Source organism: Sinocyclocheilus grahami, unplaced genomic scaffold (genome assembly GCF_001515645.1).
Source record: "Sinocyclocheilus grahami isolate Dianchi unplaced genomic scaffold, SAMN03320097.WGS_v1.1 scaffold38.1, whole genome shotgun sequence".
In the NCBI taxonomy this organism is placed as follows: domain Eukaryota; kingdom Metazoa; phylum Chordata; class Actinopteri; order Cypriniformes; family Cyprinidae; genus Sinocyclocheilus; species Sinocyclocheilus grahami.
The window spans coordinates 1,494,849-1,501,958 of record NW_015505217.1 but is presented as its reverse complement, the minus strand read 5'-3'; the positions used below and the strand labels follow the sequence as shown (position 1 = coordinate 1,501,958).

The following is a 7,110-nucleotide window of genomic DNA, read 5'->3' as shown; positions in this document are numbered from 1 at the left end:
TTGTTGGAGGTTTTTGCATCAGACTCTAGGCAATTCATTGTTCTTAAGTACAGACTATGCAGCATTTCCATATGGCAAACCCTGAAGCACTTTGGCAGACACACACACCTTGCAGTCGGTAAAAATAGAGATTTTTTTTCTTTTATGAGCTGAATGTAGGATAGATAAACAGATAGATAGACAGACAGACTGGCCAACAAATGATAGATAGACAGACAAATAGATACTGTAGATGGATGGATGGACGGACGGACAGACAGAAAGACAGACCAGCCAATAGATAGACAGACATGCAGACAGATAGATAGATAGATAGATAGATAGATAGATAGATAGATAGATAATGAAGTGAAGAGCTCAGGTTTGCTAATGTTAAGTTTGATAGATAGATAGATAGATAGATAGATAGATAGATAGATAGATAGATAGATAGATAGATAGATAGATAGATAGATAGATAGATAGATAGATAGATAGACAGACAGACAGACAGACAGACAGACAGACAGACAGACAGACAGATTCAGGTTAGCTATTGTAACGTGTTTTGCATATTCATCCCAGTACACTTAACCAAACCCATCCGTCATTTATAAAGCAGAGACCCCCTCCCATCAGCAACTATCCATCTGCCAAGCCCAATTCCTCCTCCCTGATGTGCATTCTTGTTTTCTCTACAGTATCTCGCCCTCCATCTCTCTCTCTCTTTCTATCGCAAACAGTAGCTGCTCCCTCCCGCCAGCTTTGGCACATGTGGGAGTGAGCGAGGAGCAGAGGTAGGGATGGACGCTACCATTGTGAGTTGCTTGGGCGTGTTCAGGGAGCTCCTCCTATAATGAACGGATTGGGAGGAGGGAGGGAGAGTGCGAGTGGGAGTGCTCGCATCCTAATCTTCCTGTTCAGCATCTCTGCTGGCTGTCTGGATGATCCCTCTCTCTCATGTTTGAACACAGGCCGTTATTACCGGACACTCAGCTTTTTGGGGGATTGTAAATTTTTACCTTTTTAAAAATAGAGGGACTATTTTGGTGCATAGTGAGCATAATTTGACGGTAAGAAAGTTGATTGTTTGTTTATGTGTCTTGTGTACTAGATATAGATATAGTGATATAGTGAATAAAATTGTTTCTTCTGCTTTTTTTGTCTTGAAATTTCCATACTAGAGGTTGCAGTGCACATTGAGACTCTCTGCAGAGTAAAACTTTATGAAATATTAAAGGGAAGAACCATGTTTGAAGATTTCAGTGCACATAAAACTCAGCTAAAGGGAGTGTTTCTTTCAAATAAACTGTAACCGAAGACATTGAGGCGTTTAGATGATGCCTCCGTTTATAGAATGAATCAATGAGCGTCTGGTTGCTGCTGAGTAGATTTTGGAAGCAGTTACATAATCAATACACAGTGAAAATATTTCTCCCGCAGCGACTAAGTGATGTAATAATAATCTAATATGATAAAGTGCACGATCGTCGCCACATTCGAAAAGTAGAACGCTCATCAATCGCAGAGAGAAGTTTTGCTGGAAGCATTACGAAACTTGCTTTTGCTAATTTCATTTTTTTGAGTATTTAGATAATCACAGAATAGAAGAGAAATCTGTTGGCCTTCTCTTTTTGACATGAAAAGCAGCATTACTTTTATGAAAATGAGATGTGCAATGATGCAAGAGTGTGAACTGATTAAACTATAAAATTGATGTTTATCCCTTTCAGTGCACTCCAGCATGTGTGTTCAGAAATGTGTGGGAGCGAATGCAAGTTGTGTATTTATAAATTGTGTTTGTGCTAGTTATGTACCGAAGGGTGGGGGATCTCCTTGCAGTGGATAAAAACATACGCATTATTTATATCCTCTAAATGTCTCGTGGGCACCAGAAGAACCATTATAGTCTTTCTCAGATACAAAAACTGTTCATTAATCGCTCATGATGAAGCTAGTTGTGTAGTAAATGCTATGCAACTGCAGGTGAAGTTATTCATTATAGTAACTAAACTTAACCTGTCAAGCAAACCTAGAAAAAAAAACGTTTCCAACTCACTCTCCCAGATGTCGTTGGATAATTAGCTGTCTTCTGTGGCTTTCACACTGCTCCTATGTGTATTCCTGGTGATCAAAGGCAGAAAACATGTTATAGAAATATGACTTATTAGAGGCGCCTCGCAGCGAGGGAATACAGGGCGCAAACAAATCTTGAAGACTGCTTTGAGTTAGCAGAAACGAAACTCAGACACTGCATCAAATTCTGACCAATTTTTGCACTATAGTGTTAAATGTTCCACAGTCAGATATGAGTCTAAATCTCCAAAGTAGAGTTGGCAAATGCTAAGAATTTTCAAAATAGCACGCAACTCCCAAACGGATAAATGGATATATCCAGGCCCACATGGAATCTGCTAATTTGGAATGACTGTCATTTCTAAATAGCAAAAAAAACAACAACAAAAAAAAAACATTGCTTTTGATGAATATTTTGAATATTTTTTCAAATATAAGGAGCCTAAACTCATTTTCATCCACGTTTGAAACCATTCCTCGGAATTTAATCTTTGCTAAGCTCCGTCCCCATTGGTTCTTGTTGCTTGTATATATATATACATATATACACACACACACACAATTCAAAATTCGAAATTTCACATTTAGTACAAGTTTTACCTGACATTTCTTTGTAATTAATTGTGAAATTTACTAGCAATTTCTGAGTATAATATATTTAAATCCACCTTCTTTTTCTACAATGATCCAAATATAAAGTAAATATGTGAAATCAAATAGTATTTAGCACTGAGATCTCTTTATACAAAGAATTAGGTTAATAAGAAACTGTACATACAATTTGTTCCAATTTGTACTGTCTGCCTAAACAGGGACTTCACAGTCAATTTCACAACTAACTTTTCATCTGTCTTTATCTACTGCTCATATTTTAGTCATCTGTAACTAAGCTACATGGACAAAACTGAATGTGAGCTTGTGCAAAAGAGCTGTTTTTTCAACCTAGCGTTGGCAGTTAATGTAATGCCAATTTTGCAGTCCTACAGTTGGCTTGTGTTTTATGTTTGCGAGAGAAGCTTTTTTCTGGACAGTGAATCTCAAGAGGGAGCAGAAAAAAATGCTGGAGCAGAACGTCCCGGAAACTCACGCTTTAATGTACTGCAAAAAGAGCTCTGTTTTTTTCTCACTCTTCCTCTCTTTTGTTTGAACCAGCTTCCTGAAACTTTTTTTTTATCTGTTTATCTGTCAAGAGCATGACAGGTGTTACAGTCAACATCACCACAACCATCTCGCTAGGCATCACAAATACTCCGTTTCCTTGTCAGTAAGGAGCTTTCTTTGAATAACAAGCAGAGTTATAAATAAATTATATATATATATATATATATATATATGTATTAATAGTCAGCCGTAGAAGGAAATGTTGCTGAATTTAGCAAGTGCATGAATGTCTGCAGACTCTTTAATATTTTACTAGGGCTCCGCTCGCTGCAGGGTTCTCCCTAATAGATCAACATGGCGGATTTACTCCCTTTGTGCTGCTTTTTAATTGAATAATTTTGCATTCACACAAAGATATTTTATGCTTTGACGTGGTTGAGCCATCATGTTTTATCTAAGGCATGTGTTATGGTGCACATTTGAAGCCAGATTTACTAAACAAGGCAAATTAGCGCCAGAGCTCAATTTCAAAAAAGCGCAGATGGGAGTGGAAAGTTCTACTGACTATGTGCAAGAAGATGCAACATCTCATTTCCATAATGGCCAACAAGAGCTGCACAAATTAGCATAAGTTCGCAAACAAGCAAACAGTACTCTCCTCCCACAAATTTTGCGTCTGAGAGGGAAACTCCTATACATATGCAATAAGGTCAGCCGCAAAAAATGACTGTGTCCACGCCTTTTCGTCGCTTTTTTTTCACTGTGTGTCTTTAGTAAATCCTGACAGTAGTTCTTTAATGCCAAAAGAGGGTTGGGGTGATTGGGTAGTGCGTGACTTTAAAGGTGATGTGTTTCCTTTCAGATGTTTAAGTCAATATGAAATCAAATTTGGCTTTCTTAATGTGCATTCCTGGTCTTTTTGCGACATATTGCGACTTGTCTTCTTCATTTATTAATCAAAACAACTCATTGCTGACACCGCTGAGGCTGCGTAAAGCCATTTTTAGCAAACCTGCAGTCAGTCTGACTCCATTCTGGTACATAATGCCTACTTTTTAACATCCAATCAATTTCCGATTATATTATGATAATATTTTCTATTAAATTGTGTGTAATTCAGAAACAGGACGCATTATAAAAGTTCTCGTATCCTAGTTTATTATCCTACGACTATACATCACACTCTCATGGTAATTCGTAGCTATTTTATGTTTTAGTGAATTCGTAAGAATTCGTACAATTTCGTTTGTGTTTCTGTACGATCTTCTTGCCCTCCACTAAGGATTAGGTTTAGCGATAAACTTTCATGCTTAAAAAAAAGTCTCTTTTTGTACGACTTCTACGAACTCAAACAAATTTGACACCAGTTCGCCAAAAACGTAAAACGTTTACACTTTCTCATTAAATCGGGTTGGACTACAAGCGGGTCGTATAGTTTGATGTCTTCAAAAAGTGGCATTTTCAAAACATTGCTTTATTTGTTTGAGCAGCAGGATTTATAGCAACAGGCTCAACCAATAACATGAATGTGGGGTGGGGCCAGCTGTTTGTTTGGCCAATGAGAGATAAAGAGGGCGGAGTATTTGGATTTCTGGTCTGACAGAAAGAACTTGCTTAATCTTGTGTTTATTACCAGTTGCAATGGAAAAATTATGAAATGATATATCATTAAAGCTTTTCTGGCCACTTGTTCACTTATTTCTTAATGTATTTTTAAACAAAACGCTAATTTTGGAGTCCAAACGCAGCTGTTACCTTCAAATTAAAATTATATAGCTGTAATCAGAGATGATAAAATACCTCATGTTATCTATACTCACTCTCGTTCACCTACCATTTAAAGATCATTTAGGCCTGGCGAAGGGTATCATTTGGTTAATGGATACGAGGACATTTTGTCATGTCATGTCATGTCAAGGAAATCAATAAGACTTAGCGTGTTCCTAATGGGCCCCACTGATACAGGCCTCTGGTTGCCATTACCGATATGATGCTATCCACAATACAATGGGCGATCCACACCTGCTTATCGGCACTAAATCTCATCATCTAGAGTTAACACTGTAATGCTGAAAGCGCATAAACACAAGTAATTTCAGTTAACATGTGCTATGCTACAAATGGAGTCTTGTCAGCTATTGGACATCTTGATAACCCTTCACCCAGCATGATTTATGTGTGCGCTGCTGAATTGCAAAGCACGGGAATCAATCAATAACCTGGAATTTATAATAGTAATACATGCACCTTCGACCTCAGAAATAGACGTGGGTGAGATGCACGTCTGCTCTTCAGCTTAATGGACCTCTCAGATTGTATTTATCCCTCCCGATCTGTCTGTGTGTGTGCGTGATAGTATTAAAAGAGCGTTATCGAATGTGTGGCTACCACAAGATTAAAAATGGAAGATATTGTAGATTTGAAAATGCACATGCAAGTAGTTCATTTCATTGCTTTCATTGTACGATATTAGATTTAACCCTTTGTTGCATGACGCACAACATACTGTAGATCTTTCAAAGTTTCAAAGCTATTTTTAACCATTTACCATGTGATCTTACATCCAAACCACCATGGGTGATGACCTTTGACCCCATATATATATAAAATTGGGACTTATCTGAAGTGACTACAGTACATTAAACCATGGCACACCTGAGAAGCAAATCCCAGGCAAGCATCTTCATTTGGTTCTCCAGCTGATGATTGAAATTAATTACTGAATATACAAATGAACCACAATACCTGCAATTAAAACATCAGATTGACTGTTTCATGCATGTTACATAGATGCCGTATAACATTTCTGAATTATGTGAATATCTTTCTTCATGAAGCTCAAAACGCATGTTTTGCGTGCATTTATGTTCATTACAGCACATGATTAAAGGGAGAGAAACTGCACACGGGAGCAGGAAAATAGGTGCATACGTGAACTCAGAAAGCAGGGGTTATGTAAGACCCAGCTGGCTGTTTCATCAAGGGAGAGCTGAAGAGGGAAGTGCTGGGTGGGGTTGTGTAGAAACATACATCAACATGCACTGTGCTGTGTATGCAGCTGCTGTTAACCAAAAATAAAGCTTTTCACCAAAGTTATAAATGTATATGACGTAAAATATTATAAAAACGAATCATTTAATATTTTACTATTTTGTGTTTACATTTAAATTTTAGACACATTTTATATAAAAATAAAAATAAATACATAAATATAAAATATTTTATGTAATATAAAAGTAATACAATTAAATAAAAAGAAAAAACACATGAAAACTGATTATTATATTATATTATATAAAAATTTGGAATATAAATTATATTATATTCAGTAAAGTAAATATTCTCATAACAAATAATTTAATGTTTTCTCTCATTTTTATCTATTGTTTTTTATGTTTAGATGTTATGTATAGATTTTAGGTTTAGGTTTTATATTGAAATAAATACAAATAAATAAATATAAAATTATTTTATGTAATATAAAAATAATAAAATTAACAAGAAATAAAGGTAAATTAAATATTGATTATTATATTATATATTTGTTTTAAATATTTTAAGGTTTTATATTGAAATAAATACAAAGAAATAAATATAAAAAAATAACAATAAAAATATTTGTATGTAATATAAAAATAATAAAATTAACAAGAAGAAATAAAGATACATTAAAAACGGATTATTATATTATTAATTTATTTTCTTTATTATTTTTCATTATATCTAATATTATTTTAATTGGGGGTTACATTTTATTGTATTCAGTAAAGTAAAAATAATTGTTTCAGAGAAATGTTATTATAATTATGTTTTTTTATTATTTTATGTTATTATAGTTATGTTTTGGAATATTACAAGGCTAAACTATACTCTATTTCTGCAATAATGACCGATGGATCATTTATCATAACAGGGGCGTAGCCATCATTTCAGAAGTGAGGGGGACAGAAATGT

The 7,110-nt window shown here is 35.2% G+C and overlaps 1 protein-coding gene across 1 annotated transcript in view; it reads left to right on the top strand.

Moving 5' to 3' along the window:
- Positions 1–768: 768 nt before the first annotated feature.
- LOC107581822 (synaptic vesicle glycoprotein 2B-like) overlaps positions 769–7,110 on the top strand; it is a 31,489-nt gene continuing 25,147 nt past the window's right edge. Inside the window, exon 1 of the mRNA XM_016267480.1 lies at positions 769–1,052. The gene's annotated coding sequence lies outside the window, so the exon portion shown is untranslated. The remainder of the gene's footprint in view (positions 1,053–7,110) is intronic.